This window comes from Sciurus vulgaris (assembly GCF_902686455.1).
Source record: "Sciurus vulgaris genome assembly, chromosome: 4".
NCBI classification, from domain to species: Eukaryota; Metazoa; Chordata; class Mammalia; order Rodentia; family Sciuridae; genus Sciurus; species Sciurus vulgaris.
This window is the reverse complement of record NC_136464.1, coordinates 2497376-2513947: the sequence shown is the minus strand read 5'-3', so window position 1 is coordinate 2513947 and position 16572 is coordinate 2497376. Positions and strand designations below refer to the sequence as shown.

The 16572-nt window shown below is 52.5% G+C and overlaps 1 long non-coding RNA gene across 1 annotated transcript; it reads left to right on the top strand.

Annotated features, from left to right (window-relative positions):
- The first annotated feature begins 1164 nt into the window (after positions 1-1164).
- On the top strand, positions 1165-14596 carry LOC306659724. The gene is made up of 4 exons (XR_013763400.1): positions 1165-1686; positions 12136-12276; positions 13021-13190; positions 14235-14596. It is a non-coding gene; the product is annotated as an uncharacterized lncRNA (long non-coding RNA).
- Positions 14597-16572: the final 1976 nt, after the last annotated feature.

Sequence of the window (16572 nt, the reverse complement as noted above, 5' to 3'; positions counted from 1 at the left end):
TGTGCTGAGCCAGGTTTACAGCCGAACTCTCTGTCCTTCTCCTAAACATGGTTCCATCGAAAAGCACAATTCCAGACTTGAGGTGAGGCAGACCACCCAGCTGACCTTGAATGGAAACAAAGTGAAGCAGAGCGGAACAGCACACTGCGCAAAACAGGACCGTTCATCCTGGACCAGGGGCCAGCGAGCAATCTATGAGGCCCGTGAAGACAGGCGGGCGCCTCTCAGGTCTCTGCTGGAGCGTGTGGGTCGGTGACGGAGGGGCCAGCTTGGTCCTTAGGGTCCTCCGGAGGAAGGGGCGGCTTCCTGTGGCCCACTGAGCAGGGACGAGCCGTGCATTCACAGAGCCATCGCCAGCACGACCTTGGAGGTCCTTCTGCGAGGCTGAAGTTGTCGGGTTCGACGTGCTTTTGCTTGTGAGCACCCGGAATGGCGAAATGTCTAGAATAACCTTGATTCGTTTATTCATAAGTACAGTTTGAACATGAATTTCGGACCAGGCAAAATGCTAGTTGCAGGAATGAAATTTGAGAAAACAGATGTCGTGAGGAAGAGAAGTGACTCAGTCACCCGAGGCAGTGCTGCGAGCTGTGCCCTTCATGTCGTGTGCTGTGTCCAGGCCCTGGGCCTCCCCAGGGAGGCTGTGGGAGGGGCAGCACCCACAGAGGGTCTCATGGCCATGCAGAGTCGTGTGGTCTTTATCCTAAGGACCCTGGGAAGTCAGTGTGAATCCCCTGGAAACAGGAAGAGCTCTGAGCAGGGAGGCTCGGGGCAGGGTGAGTTTTGACTTTTTGGGTTGTTTTAATCAGATCTCTGTTGGGTGAGATGTGGCAAGAGTGGACACAGGAGGTCTGGAGGGAGACCCAGCAGTCACGCGTGGGTGGGGTGGCAGCGTGGGCCAGGACACGGAAGGTGAAGGGCTGGGAGAGCGGTTGCGGGTGGGGAGCCAGGGTGTGGTGCAGGGGTGTTTGCGGTGGATACAGGAGAGAGAGGAGCTTGATGGATTTTAGAGTCCTGGTTTGTCCATCTGATGGGACGCTGGAGATGTTTCCAGGAAAGGGAATGCTGGGGAGCACCACTCGGGGAGGTCACAAGCCCATCTACGGCATGTCTAGGAAGAGAAGCCCAGAGGCTGGGGTGGCTGGGCTCAGGGAACAGAGAAGTCTGAGCAGAGGTAGGAATTTATAATCTGATTATAGGCAGCAATTAAGGTCATGGACAGAGACAGAACTTCAGAGAGGACAGTGGATAGAGGGACCCATGGGGTCTTCCGGGTCTCCTCTGAGAGGAGAGTTTGTAAGAGCAGGACGAGCAGCAGAGGTGCACAGGAAATGGCCAGGTGCTCTGACCCCAGGAGGGTCTTACAGAGGATCTTCTCAGCTGTAGGGGCACCTGCGGGAGGACAGGGACAATGGGCTCTGAAGAAGACCCAGCAGAGGCGTCACTGTGAGGCAGCTGCTTCCGCGGAATGCGGGGTCTGAGGCTGATGGGGTCCAGCTGGGAATGAATCAGGTGGAGGCGGAGCCATACAGACACACCCGCTGGGACCCCTGAGCCAGGTCATCTCTGCCACCCGGCTGTTTGCTCGGACCCGTCTTCAGAGACGGGCTCTCCAGCATCTCTGAGAGGCTCTGGAGCACCACGCAGGGACCTCGGCGGAGACCAGCTAGACAGGTGGCAAGCATGGTAAGTGTCCCAACTCCTGACACTGAGCCCCTGGGGTCCTACCGTGTGGTTCAAAGCTCCTCAAGCTCCTCTAATGTGCGTGCTCTGTGTGGGGCAGAGGAGCCTGAGGACACGTCTCTGGTCCCCAGGAGCCCTTCCCAGAGGGACAGGGAAGAACATACTGTGCTGTACAATAGTTCTGGGATCTCTAGGAGCTGGTAGTGGTCCGCCGGAAAGGGGCTGGGTGGCGTAGACTTTAAAGGGTTCGGCAGTGTGTCATTTAACTGCGGAGCCAGGCGTACACAGCTCCACTAGGGAGAGAGTCTAAGAGGATGGTAGAAGACCAGGATTCAGGGCGCAGGCTCTGGCACTGGAGGCCTGTGAGAGGTTCTTTGGCAATTGCCTTTGGAAAGAAGCAACAGACCTGAATCTGGGAAAGCTGGTGTGGTTGATCAGGTCAGCTGGCCTTGCCCACCAGGCTGAGGACCATAGTGAGACAGGGACAGGGCTCAGCTTCTCCTGGAAGCTGCCGAGAACTTGGCTCCCATCTGTTCCCACCAGTCATCATGACTGCAGGTAAGGATTCTATCTTTAATGAGACTGTGGCTCCTGTGACCCCCTGTGAGATGGCAAGGTCACTGTCATTGGGGGGAAGTGAACAGCAGCCATGATATGAACACTTCCCGGGGCCACTGGTGAACCATCCATGGAACCTTCCCATCAACAGTTGCTGCTTCATTTCCTCCTCCCCCAGGGGCAGGTGGATTGGTACCCACTGGGCCTGCTCTCCCTGTGATGTTTGCTCATGTCCCTTGGCTGCAACTTTCCACACCAGAGCAACCAACTTCAAACAGTTGGGTCTTACCACTTCTCTTAATATGCTTGACTTAATGCGGCTTTCCATGGAAACCCTGTACTGCCAATGGACAAGCAGCTAAAGGAATTCTGAAATGGGTTGGCCCAGCTCGAAGGCAAAACGTCTGTCAATACTTGGCCTCACATCTCAGGCCAGTCCCTGGAACTTGCACAATTTATGAAGCTGTTATTATTCCATTTCTGCAGAGTTCCAAGTCCTGCAGCTCAATAGCACATCACATAGCTGGTGCCACTCTGCATAACAGGCTGTGGCAGCTCTTGAACACACTCTGGAAGTTTACTTGGTGTGACAAGAATGAATATAAAGTTATTTGCAATAGATATACCAATAAAAGAAAGATCTTATTTCTGTGATGAAAGCTTTCTCCCGTGGCAACTGCTGTCACTCAGCAGTGGAGATGGTCCAGGCAGGATCGATTCTGCCCCAGCATGAGCCTGCAGAGGGCAAGACTCCTACAGAAAGCAGGGTGGGCCAAGGACATCTTGACACTTGCTCCTGAGAAGTGGGTCCTCAGCCCCTCCACCTCTAGGTGGGATCTGGCCTTGCAGTGACCAGAATACCTGAGAAGGACCAGCCTGCACCTTAAGAAGTGCAGCTTTTACCTGCTGTTCCTTGGAGTGCTCCCTCCTGGGGAGGCCACCGTCATGTTGCCAGCTCTGAGGAAGCCATTTGCCTCGGGAAAGCCCTTGTGGACAGAGCAGCACTTTATTTTATTTTGCTTTTCTTTAAGTTTATGAGGTTTGCTATAAAACGCCTCTGCCTGTGGCTTAGGAACCCTCTTGTGAGTGTGGCCCACCTGCTGGACCATGCAGTGGTGGGAGAGTGCTTTTGGTTTGTTTTAGTGCTGATTTGAACTGATCAGTCTGGGTGTTTTGGGGGAAGGGGTTGATGTATATCAGCATTACCTTAGCCAAGTCTCCTTTGCTCAATCTCAGATGTGCTGACATCTTTATAATGGCCAGGTCAGCCCATCTGGGACAAGGTGCCTCTATTCACATTGTGAAGGCCATGATGCTTAGATTTCAGTCATTTATCCTTTCATTAATTTATTGAATTATCTGCCTATCATCTATCACTTTACCTCTTTTCCCTTTTCTGCCTTCCTTCACTTCTCACTCCCTCTCTCTTCCATCTTTCTCTCTCTCCTTCCCTCTTATCTGTCTTCCTCTGACTCTCTTTATCCTTTCCTTTGCTCTCCATCTCACCATTCATATAATGTTTTTCTTCTTGTGCCAGCTGACGAATGGGACATGGGGGTGCAACAGCCTCAAGTAGCTCCAAGTGTGACTGGATGGATAGGTACATACATTACATAATTCTTCTGGTTAGCTGTTCACACATTAAAGAAACAGAATTTAGTAGTATGAGATGGCAAGTCTTTTACTAGGCTTACAATTCTGTGGCTCCAGGATCTAGTGGAGCACAGCTGGAGCCTCAGCCACAGCGGGTGATGGGCTGGAGCTGTCTGGGTCTGCTCTGCTGGCTCGTGTGTTTGTGGCTTCAGTGCTTCCCCAAAGGGTATGGCTAGAGTTGAGACATCCAAGATGGTACCCAGAACAGCTGGGCTGCTGGCTCTGCTCTCTTGCTACAGGGCTCTCCCGAGGCTAATGGCTTCTTCAGAGTGGTGGCTCAGGCGGTCTGACATTAACACGGCAGCAGGCCTCCCCAGGAGGAGCACTCCAAGGGACAGCAGGTGAGAGCCATGCTTCTTTGGTGCAGTCTGGTCCTGCTTGGGTACTCCGGTTGCTGCAACACCAGGTCCACCTGGAGTCAGGGGAGGGGCTGAGAGCTCGCTCTGGGGGGTGAGTGTCCGGGGACAAGCAACCTGCCACAGCAGCTCCTGCTGGGCACCTGGAGATTCATTGGCTGGTGCAGAGGCTACACAAAGAGGTTTGGGGAAAGACCGAGCACGCAGGAAAGAGAGAGGTCTAGACTATCTGAGGGTTAGACTGGAGGGAAAGCTCGTGGGAACAGAGAGATGTCAAACACATTAAACAGCAGCCAACAGACCGCAGACTGAAGACAGCTTTCAGGATGCTGTTTTATTTTTTTAAATCAAGGATTTTAAAAAGCCGTGTTTTGGAACGCCTCTACACTACAGAACTGGTGGGGCAGTGTTCAGGCGAACGCCCCTCCACACTCACCACCCACAGCTGCAGGAGCACCCACAGGTCACCTCTGCCTCAGCCTACGAGTGCCTGTCCCTTGGCTGTGAGGAGGCTCAGGGTTAAGTGCCAGCAGCTGCTCCCCCACCCCTCAGCACCCAGACCCAAGGGCAGGAAGAAGGCTCTCATTCTTCTATTTAGATTTAAATGTGGTTTCATTTTATAGCATCAGTGTTGCCAAAATGCTCTGGAATAAGAATAAGCTTAAAAAAACAGCTGATAATTCAGAATTTACAACCCCTAAGTAGAAGGAAGGAGCTGGCACCATGGCCACCTTCCAACTCCACTGCTGCTGCGCAGACGGAGGGAGATGCCCGGTGAGGATCTCCCCCATCTCAAGGCTGCTCCAGCCCGGAACGGCCCTGCCACGCCCTGTTCCACGCAGCATGGGCTCCTTTCCATGCCTTTCTTCCCTGCCCTGGAAGGCATGAGAGTACCCTGGGAAAGTGGTCAGTGGATCTGCAGGCAGGTGTAAGATGTCCCGCCCTCATCGTCGGCCCACTGGGAAGGGCTTCTGTGACCTGTTGGAATCCCTCACCAGTCACTCCCAGGTGCCAGGAAAATCCTACAGGGGTCCCAAAGGTGGCAGCACAGGGGAGACTGAACAGTCACATTCCATTCAAGTTCATGATTCATGGAGACCACCAACTCCACTTCAGACACACTTCCCCAAATTTGCATCTCACTATTCTTAAATCTATACGTGCAGTACTACCATCTTTAATAAGACTGAGGCTGCTTCTCCAGGGAGAAATGACCAGTGACAACCAGAGCAAAGTGAGCATCAGGGTATCAGAAGGAAATCATGCCTCTGGTGGGGCTGGAGAGGCAAGTGGGCATTTTGCAGCCTCCTGGCCTCCCAGAGTAGGTGGGGGAGGTGAGCTGTGGAGAGGGGGTAGGAGTGGCTGGAGTCGGGAGCTGGAAGCCCGGACCCAGCACAGAGGAAACTGGGACCCAGCAGAGAGAGGTGGGAATGACCGAGAGGCCCCTCCACATGGTCCAGATGCTGCGACCTCCCTCGGTCTCCCCGCCCCTCAACCCTTCCTCCACACTCCTGGAATAGCTCACTTCAAAACATGACATGAAAGCACACACATCAAAACCCTCTTCTCAAGGGGGAGCCCTGCACTCAAAAGAAGTCGTCTGACCCTTCATCTCACCTGTGATGGGAAGTTTTCCAGCTTCTTTGGCACAGCTTGGGCCCAGCCTATGGGCTGCTCTCATGTGCAGATTGCTCATTTCCCCTGAGCCCTGCAGCTCACACGCTTGACTCTGGTCTCATGCCGTCTCTGTCACAGAGGACCAAGTTCCAAACACACGGCTCCCGGGGAAATGCATATAAATCCTAGCCCTACTTATTGCCATGAAATGCACGATCTCAGGACTTTCTTGCAGTTTGGGGGTTCCGGAGTCCGGGTGCGGTTGAGCAGGTGCCTGCAGCTTGAGGCCTCTCCCCGGGTTGCTCAGGTGTTTGCTGGTGCCCTGGAGTCATCTGAAGGCTCGATGGGGAGTCTGCTTGCATGCTCGTTCCCACAGCCATTAGCAGGACTGTTGGCCCCAGGCCTGTTTCTCCCTGCCCATTGGCAAGAGGCTTTCCTGGGTTCCTTCCACCTGGTCCTCTGCACAGGGCTGGCTTCTCTCGGAGTGGAAGCGTGTGACTGGCTGGTCCTGCTGGATCTGCCATCACTGGTGAAGAGGCTGCTTTGCTCATCCTTCCATGGCTCAGCGGGGCCTCTGCTCCAGGCAGGGCTTGGCTGGAGGAGCTTGGGTCTGTGTCTGTCGTGCTTCCCCCGGGACCCAGGGCCAGCCCTGGTGTGTGCTTCTCCTGGTAGGACAGAGACACAGAGTGGAAACAGTCAGGCCTCCCGAGGCCCAGGCCCAGGCCAGCACCGCCATGTCTGCCTCCCTCATTAGGCCAAAGAAAGCCACCTGTGTGGGCCCGGATTCACGGTGGGGGTGCTGCCGCTGCCTCCTCCTCAAGAGCCATCTCAGGGTCACAGGTGAGGGGCCACACCAAGAGCAGGGTGCAGCTCCTGCTCAGCCTCCGCTTGCTCTGCTGGACTGACCCCCAGGCCCTGCCTTCTCGCTTCTGGCCTCTCAGGTAGCAGCACTGGGGAAGACTGGAGGGTGCAAGGAGAACTCAGGCGTTCCCTCTCTGTTCCTCCGGGCGCTGGAATCACTGTCCCCACGTCGCGTTGCAGTTCCTCTTGCCGGGGTCCCAACCTGTCCCCCTGCCCCTGCAGTGGCCTCCACCCGAGGGCGCTGGTTGGTAGCGTCAGCTAACGCTGGTCTTCCTGGGGCCCGTGTGGCTGGGGCAGTGCCGCTCTCTGCTCTGCTCACGGTCTGCTCCAGCCGTCCCCTTGCTATTGTGGCGATCCTCTCTGGAAGACCCATCTTCCTCCCAGTGGCATCCAACCATCCAGTGTCCCACAGGTGCCCCGCCCCACCCTGGTCTCTACGGGACACCAGCTGCCCAGGGTCAGGTGGGGACGTGCAGATAGAGGGAGATATGGGTGCCATCATACGCAGCTCTTAGTAACAACCCAGACTTTCTTTTTCTCTTCTGGGAGAGTGGTTTTTGGAGCAAAACAGAAGACAAATGCTCTTTGACTTACCATGAGGTGACCCAATCAGAAGCTGAAAGTTCACTGAAGACATGGAGCCTCCAGAGACCCCAGCTCAGCTTCCCTCGGGGCCTGGCCGAGTCAGCTCGCTCCGACGTCCGTTCCCAGTATCGTGAGCCCAGAGAAAGATCCCCACTCCTAATGCACATGGTTTGCAGGGAACGGGTCTCACTTCTGCGTCTTCATAAAATTGAAATCCTCATGTCAAACCATCTGTAGACACGATGAGGTGACAGACACTTTGGTCACATCCCATAGTGTTAGAGTCGCAGCACGTGCCAAACAGGGCAAGTCTCTAGCCCTGTCATAGGATGACGACGCTGAGGATGTGCCCGGTGAGAGACGGTCCCGGTCACCACCCTCCAGGAAACTGCCCCACCCACCTCACCAGGCCTGAGGAGCCACTCAGTACCAGGCAGTCAGTCAGAGCTTGACATGCACGGTGGAGCCCCACGGCTGAAGCCCACAGCAGCCAGGGTGCTCTTCTGAGCTGTGCTGCCCCGAACTAACTTCCTCCCTCCCGCCCGCCCACCCCCTTCTTCCTTCCTTCCTTCCTTCCTTCCTTCCTTCCTTCCTTCCTCCCTCTCCTTCCTTCCTTCCTTCCTCCCTCTCCTTCCTTCCTCCCTCCCTCCCTTCCTTCCTCCCTCTCCTTCCTTCCCTCCATCTCTCCCTCTCCTTCCTTCCTTCTTTCCTTCTTCCTTCCTTCCTTCCTCCCTCCCTCCCTCCCTCCCTCCCTCCCTCCCTTCCTTCCTTCCTTCCTTCCCTCCATCTCTCCCTCTCCTTCCTTCCTTCTTTCCTCCTTCCTTCCTTCCTGCACTCCTTCCTTCCTTTCCTTCTCTCTTTCTTGGAAGAGAAGCCAGGCATCCTGTGCATTGGAGAGGGCTTCGTGCTCCGGGGTACCCACTGAGAATGAAGACATGGTAGTTTTTGGCCTGGCTGTGGAAGTTCCTTGCTCTAATAAAATTTAATTTAGACTAGTAAACCTGCTGCCTTCTCGTGACATGTATATAGGCATTACATAATTACAGAACAAATGGCTTTTCTAGGAGGTCGTGAAAGCCAGTGATTTAGCGCACGTGCTGCTGACGCCGCCTGCGTTTCACTCCTCATTAGAGCCTGTGGTCTACACAAATCACGCCGCGCACAGGCTGCCCCCCGTCCCGGCAGGCCCGTCGTCAGAGCCCCGGGAGAGGCCCCAGTGTCCTCAGCCTGACAGATGAGAGATTCTGTCGGACAGGCTTCCGCTGTGATGGGCAGAAGCAATATCTCTAGCTACAGGAGGGCACAGCGTTTAAGTCTTTATAAAGACGGTGCTCGCAAGCAAAGGCTCCAGGCCTCCAAAGGCACGTGGCCCCACCTCCCGCCTCCTGTAGCCCACACGCCCTCTTCACTGAGGCTGGAGCAGTGCCCTAAGTCCCTCCAAGACGTTTGCTCTTTTCCTGTGTTCCCCTCTGTCGTTTCATCCATCTCATCCATGGTCAGGAAGCATGCGCACACCCTCGCACACGCACACCCTCGCACACGCGCGCGCGCGCGCGCGCACACACACACACGATGAGCTCTCATTCCCTGGGCAAGCAGCCAGAGGGTCCTCAGAACCAAGAGCTCTGAGGCATCTCCTGTCCATGTGGAGCAGATGACTTAGTCAGACCTTCCCTCTCACTGTCCTCCCAAAGGACATTCTCCCTGAAGGACATTGACTACTACTGCCATCGTTGTCCCTGGCCCCTGAGGATCCCACCAACCCCAGCCTTCACACGTGCAGAGCTAAACCCATGGGCTCTCTCCTCTGGCCCCTGGCCTGTCACCCAGACACCCAGGCTGGTGACCTTGGGGTAGTTTCGTTTCCTCTTCTGCTTCCATACCCTGATGTCAACCGTCCACTCACTCTGGGGATTCCACCTCCTGAAATTCATCTGCCCTTCCTCTCCGGCCCCACTCATCACACGAACGCAGTGACAGCCTCGTGCTGCTCACACGTGGGGTAGCGAGTCCTGGTCAGCGTCCTCCATCTCTCCCCTGAGAGGTCTGATGACCTTCAGGAAGGAACGGCCGACACCACGCCTTGGCTCGGACTTCACGGTCATTCACAGGTGGTCTGGCTACTGGAAACTCCTCTCGGGCTGCATCTCAGTTACCATTTCCTTGTTTCTGTAAGGGTTGATCTTCTGCCTCGCTGCACTGCGGATCCACATTCCCATGGTGGTCGGCTCCGGCAGGGCTTCTCGGTTCAGTTTTATTTTGCCCTGTGTTAGCTGTACACTCCCATTTCCCTCCCCAACGGCACACAGTGACGCGTCTGCCCCTCAGGTCTGCGTATCCTCAAATCGGTCCAGGGTTCGCTCATCTGCGTGGACTTGGTCTACTTACGCTACACTGTGAACTCCATCTCATGCTCTTTCCAATGCTGTGTTTTAAAGGAAGATCATTTTCCCATTTGTACATCTAGCTGAAGTTCCCGAGTGTCCTTGAAGGAGATGTTTTCGATACTCAACCTTTATAGCTCTTCTCAGTGGGAGACTCGGTGTAAATGACCTCGCCCAGCATTGCTGGAAATGGATTTCTGTCTTATTATTTGTTGGAGTTGATCAGCCCTATTTGTTTTTCTTTCTCAGAGTTTTCTCGGGTATTTTCCAACCTTGGTTATTTCATGTAAATTATAAATGTTAGTTGAATTCTTTAAAAAAATAATTGCAAAATTCCCTCACCTAGCTTACTGGGACACAGTTGATACCGGTCTTTTTGTAGATATTTTTCTCTTTGATTTTGTGTTTTATTTGTGTCCTGCCTTTAGGTCAGAGGCTCATCTATGTTATTATTGAAAAGGAACAACTACCTTCAACTTTTTATTACACAGGTTTTCAAATGCATACAAAAATAGACAAGATACTGTGCAGGAAGCATGTACCTCAAGGATCATGGAGCTGTGGTGAGTCCTTGTGGAGACATGTTTAAGTGGCTCTAGGATGGCGGCTAGTGTTGGGCCAAGAGGTGGTGCATAATTAATGTTAACCTGGCGGGCTCTCTCATGACCTTTTGCCTGATTGGCTGATGTCTCTTCAGTGCTCATGGTCAACATGTGTCCCTCATTCTTTCTTAATTGGTACCGTGGCACATGCTCCAATCGTGCTACTTGATCCTAAGCTGATTGGCTGCCTTAGTGTATATAAGACATTCTCTTCACCTGGGAGCTGGACTAAGAACACACCTATAGGAAGCACCTCTGATAAGCATCACCTCTGATAGGACGTAGGACGCACCTCTGGACGCACCTCTAAGAAGAAGAAGCAGACCTCCAAGAAGTAGCACCTCTGAAAGCATAGGACCTCTAAAAGCAAGAAAGCTTCTCTTCCTCTATAAACTAGCAAGCAAGCAAGCAAGGAAGCAGCCCGGAAATGAAGTAGTTCATTCCCAGTCCACCTCCGATAAATTCCTGCGGGATTGTTGCTGAAGGCAGCAACAAATGGTGGCCCGTAACAGGGAAGGAATCGGCACAGCGGGTAAACTGAGGAATCTTGCAGGGATAGGGCGAGGGAAAGTCATTCCCAGTCCGCCTCTGATAATCGGCACAGAGGGTAAACTGAGGAACCTCACGGGAGTCTCTGGCCAGAGTGGTTTAGGTCGAGGGATGGTAGGAAGAAAAAGGGTCAGTCAAAGACCCAAATGACTAAGGTCACAAAAGATACAACAGTGAAGGAAACCACTGCACGATCGTTTATTCAAACTCTAGCAGAAATAAGCCCAGGGTTTATAGAGGAAAGGCTGCTCAAGCTGCCACAATGGGAAAGAGAACAAAGTGAGGAATAGAAAACAATTTCTCAGAAAACCTAAGAACAAGGGGAAAAGGTAGGGGAGAGCTACATCTAATACAAAGAACCCCAAAATTCGTGGAACCTGCCCGTATTTGAGGACCAAAACAGACAGGGATACCATCGACCATTAGAAAAACTTTAAAGAGGCAGCTATGACTGATTGGAAAGAGCTATGCAGAGCAGTGTTATCTGGAGGATCATTCCCAGTCCACCTCTGATAAATTCCCGCGGGATTGTTGCTGCGGGTGGCAAGTCCTCTAGACTCTGACCACGCTCCAGAGCGAATGAAAGACACTAAAAATTTCACTCATTAATATTTCAAAGAAACAGGAACTGGCTCTGCTTCCCTGCATTGCTGTAGATCCTGGATTTCACTAACTTCTGTTCTTGGACGGAAAACTACTTTCCCGTTTCCCTCGGGTTTAGATGTCCGTTTCCGACAGGTCTTGCTTCCTGATAACACATCCAGCCGTCGTTCGCTCAGGGCCCAGTCTCGCCCTCGCGTGGGCCCTGGGTTTGAACGGCGCTCGTGCTCAGGACTGCTCTGTCCTCCAGTTCTCCTTCCTTTTTATGGACACATAACTTCCCTCGTCAATTATTCTGCTCTTGTCTTTCGTTATGTTTTGTTTCATACCAGAAGGTGGAGTTTCCACTGTATTCAGACTTCCAAGGGTGTTTTCCCATTTTTACTATTTTTACTCTAACCCTCTATTCCCTCTTGTCTTAGATCTGCATCTTACAGCTCTTTTGTCCTTACTTGACCTGGACTCTCCCTCGTGGTGGGGATATTTGTAGTTAATATGAGTACGTGCAGCCTAATTCTTGCATCCCATTTCATGTTCTTTGCCCTATTACCTCATTTTTACTACTTTCCATTCATTGAATGAACTGAATTTTTGTGCTGATTTTACAAATGTACATTTCATTTTATTATATTGGTTGTTTCCAAATTAGTAAGATCAGATTTTTCTAACATCTTCTAACTTTCTTAGGTATGACAATTTCCATACTTTCCTGAGGAAAATGAGCCTAGCGGGACATTCACGGCTTCCTTACCTTCTGCTATGGTTTTCATGTTCGTGTCCTGTCCAAAATGCTCAGAGACTTGGTGCTCAGTGCCACCGTACTGGGAGGTGGGTCCTCAGGAGGCAATCAGGCTGGGAGTGCCCTGCCCTCGTGGATGGGACAGTGCCTTGTAAAAGGTCTGGAAGGAGTGAGCTTTCTCCTTGCGTCCCATCTCCCCTTCTGTCTCTTTGGCTGTGTGAGGACACGCCACTCATGGCACCTTCTTAGAAGCAGAAACTGGGCCCTTGACTGATCTTGGATTTCCCAGACTCCAAGACTGGGAGAAAATAAAAATCTGTTTTTTTTTTTTTAAATAAATTACCCATCCTCAGGCATTTTGTTTTAGCAGCAGGGATGAACTAAGGCACCTCCCCACTCCTGTATCTCTAGATATGCTTTCCATGACACTCACAGGAGAATTCCTCTCTAATGACTTAGGAGATATCTCTCTGAAGAAGAAAGCTTTCCACACTCCATACTCCTGGGTCTATTGTGCGGTCTTCAGTGTCAGGCACCTGCTGCCATGTGTCTTTGTAGGGTCATCATCTTATGTCCTAGCCACAAGAGAACAGGTGATTTCAGGGCTATGCTGGATCAGGCAAGTACCAGCTCATGAGAACCAACTCCATGCATCTTTCCCCAGCTCTGCGTCCATGATGACATGTTGGGAAATTGAAATTGTCCATCTTAGGAATATTTGTACAACAAAATCGATAATTTTTCTTATGTTTTGTATGCTTTTTACTTATTTTCTAAGTGAACAAACACAAGAGCATTTAATCTCAAAGGCTGAAGCAAGATTCCCTGCACAGGGACATTTAAAGGAATTTCTTCTCTGCAAATGGCAGAGGTCACAGTACCCGGCTGTGCAGGAGAAGGGAGCAGAGAGCGACCCAGCAGGCCACGGACCTGCAGAACTGTGGGGTGGACCTCCCCTCCTCAAGGGACACTTGCTGGGTCAGCAGGGAAAGGCGATTCCAAGGTGTGTCTGCACTGCTCTAAAGCACTCGCCGGGAGTCCTTCTTGTCAAGCAGTGTGGGCGGGTGGGATGGAGTCGGGAGTGCAAGGTTCTTTCTTCCTACACTCTTGTGTTAACTGGCAATGATTCACACAATTATTTTTTCCAAAAATGTGTTGGATTGAGTGAATCTAAATCATGATAATAATTATTTCCCACATGAGGGTCTTTAAGAAATTCTACCTCTTCTGCTGTCAGGAAGTGTTGATTAAAGATCTATTAAGGTCACATTAAGAGAAGAGTGGAGGTGATTCTTGAGGTTTAACAATGCTAGTGGATTGCTCTTCTCTTCACGCAATTTCGTTCTGTGATGATTTCTTGGTAAGACAGTGTGTTTCCTTCCAGAACTGCTGCCCAATCTATTGATGCTTCTCAGGAAAGAGAAAGAGTTAATATTTCTTGCACACACCTACACATCTCTTGGTATTATTTTGGTCACGGAAATATTTCAGGCAAATCATGCTTTGTTGATGTCCAACAGTTAGAAAGTGATTTACTTTTTAAGGGCAATTGAAAACACTGACGATGCTAAGACAGTTCATTTTTTTTGGCATGTGAAATACAAATATTTTCTGTCTCCTTAAAAGGGCAGAAATAAAATCCCAATCCAGTGGGTGATTCCACAACTATCTTGGTAAATGAAAGAGATTAGAAGGGAAATTGACAGCCTACTACATACAATTAATATTCTATGAATCTAAGAGCTGTAAAATTCCAACAGTAGGAGCCAAATGCAGAAAAATATTCCTTAGATCAACTTAAAGGAAACCATTTGAGATGAGGTATATTTGATGAATCCGAATCCCTAGGCTTAATTCCCACAGTCCTACGGATCCTCCCCAAGTGATCAATACATTTTATTCAACCTCATGTGGTACCTGTCTTGTCTGGAAGGTGGGGATTGGTTAATTGATGAGCTGATCAGCTGTCCAGCTGTTTACTCTAATTGTTTGATCAAGAAGCTAATGTGCTTTCTGGCAGCTTCCACCACGTTCTTGCTCTCGGCAGGTTGACCCTGTGTTCCAGGAAAGCATTTCAGACCAAAGCCCTCGTGCTGGCTGCAAGGCCGTCAGCTCTAGCCCTGGGTGTCCCGTCCTGGGAGTTTCCTGCTGGTGTGGCATGCTGATGGCACTGCTCAGACGCTGAGCAGGGACCTGCTGAGCTGTGCTCCCCACAGCAAACGCAGCTTTCTGTTCATGAGAGGGGGCAGCTCCCCGGGAGCTCCCCAGGAGTGGCCGTGAGGCTTCCAGAAGCAGCCCTTCGGCTCCTGGTACCCACGAGATCCTCTCACCTAACCCATGCTCAATGAGGCCTTAACGATTGACTGGGTTCCAAAAGGAGGGATGACCCAATCTGCCAGCAAGCAAGATCCTGCCAGGGTTCTGGCACAAGGTCCTCCAGCCATATGTACCTCCTGTTGTCCCAAGTCTCACAAAATGGCCATGGAAGCACCTGGATGCAGAGAAACTGCTTCTTTGCTCCAGAAATGAGTCATGATTGGAAGCTGGGAGAAAGTCTCTTAGCCTGTGCACACACAGTTAGTTGTTCAATGCAGGTTTCCAGGATGCGGCCCACAGGTGTGCACCGCTCTCGGTCACTTACAGACTTTGCCCCGCTGATCCTCATAACAAAGCAATCTGTTATGTAGTTACTGCTATTCTCTTTCAAAGGTGAGGAAATTGGGGTCCCATGTTTGTGCTCTGCATTATTAGACCATGCTCCCCTAAAACAGAGTAACAAGGTCATTCCGAGGTGGTGCTTATGGGGAGGGTCCTGTGGGGTTGGGCACCCAGGTGGGATTGTCAATGCATGCACCTTGGGTTCTCTAGAAAGAGACCCGAGAAGGGTCCACATGAAAGAGCACCCCCAGCTGTCCTTAGGAAGAGAGGTGGGGAGCGGGACGGGGAGGCCGACGGGCAGCACCCAGGCCTGTTCCCGTGCAGTGGCACTCTGGCCAGACCTGCAGGGGTGCTGGGCACACAGTCAGCTCCAACGTGGGATCAGAGTGCCGGGGCTGTTCATCTCCTGCTCTTCCAGGAGCTCTCCTGGCTGTCCCCGAGGCACATTCCAGGCACTTTTGGGAGCCCGAGCAGAGCTCTGACTAAGGATGCAGCTGCTGCTGTTGAAGTGCGAGAGGTGGCCTCCCAAAGCGGCCTCCGAGGTGGGCGCACTGACAGCATCTGCTGTGCTGCTTCAGGAACTCTTTTTCAGAAGACGTCTCAGTACTGTCCACTCCCTGCACACTGCTGGGAGCAGGCCGAGAGGGCAAAGGGCACCCGAAGGCAGCAGTGGAGAAGACGGGCAGACGAGGGGACAAGAGGGCCTGGGGTCCCAAGGACACGCCCGCCAGTCGCCTGCTCATCACACCAGGAGGCCTCACCACCCGCAGGTGAGCCCCGACCTACGGAAGGGTGTCTTCTATAGCTCGCTTCTACCTCTCCGAGGGGGCAGGCTCCGACCGCACCCCGGCACTGCTTGGGAGGAGGAGGGTGGGGAGGTGCAGAGAACTGACGGGACTCCTGCGTTCTGGGGAGGGAGAAGCCGACCACGGGCGTAGATGAGACCCGGCTCTCGCAAGACCTGGGCGTCTGCAGACCGGGGGCTACTGCAGGCAGCCATGTGTCCGTCCCTCAGCTCATCCTTTCTCTGCCTGAGGAAGACAGGCCGCACAGCCTGGCCGCGCTCAGTGGTCCACAGGGGCCCAGCTGTCCTCGGGGAAGCCCAAGCTCCCTCTCCCTCACTCTCTGAGCCGCAGTGGAGCCTCTGAGCCTTCCTGTGGAGGCCTGCACTCCAGAGGCTGGGGGAGGCCCAGAGGGGGCTTTGCTGGCACTTGGGGAGAGTCGGGGATATATGAAAAGACCTAAGGAACCTCAGGTGGGAGAGACCCCTCCTCGCTCAAGGGAGCTCTGTGACACACAGGAGCTGGTGGTGATGGTGTAGAAAGTGGTTCCCTCCAGGGTGCCCTCCAAGGCTCCAGCCCCAGAGGCACCGCATCAGTAGCCGTCAAACCGGTCAGCACCCCACTCTGTCTGGTGTTTCCACCCGACCTGCAGTCCCTACAGTCAGCAGGGAGGGGAGGGGACCCACCCTCTCCTGGTCACTTGTCACACACCCTCCAGAGACTTCTTCCCAGCTTCCTGTGAGTTTCCCTCTCTTCTTTGTTCTTTAGGGTAACAAGAATTGAGAGTGAAAAACCTTTCTGAAAAAAGAGAGCAGGCAGAGGGCGATCCTAAATGAGATGGAAGTGCCTCGGACTGGGAGACTGTCTCTTCTGAAAGCAGGTTTGCAAGTCCTAGCAGGTTTACAGAGCTAGGATGTTTTGAGGTGGATCGGATCAAACGCGTGT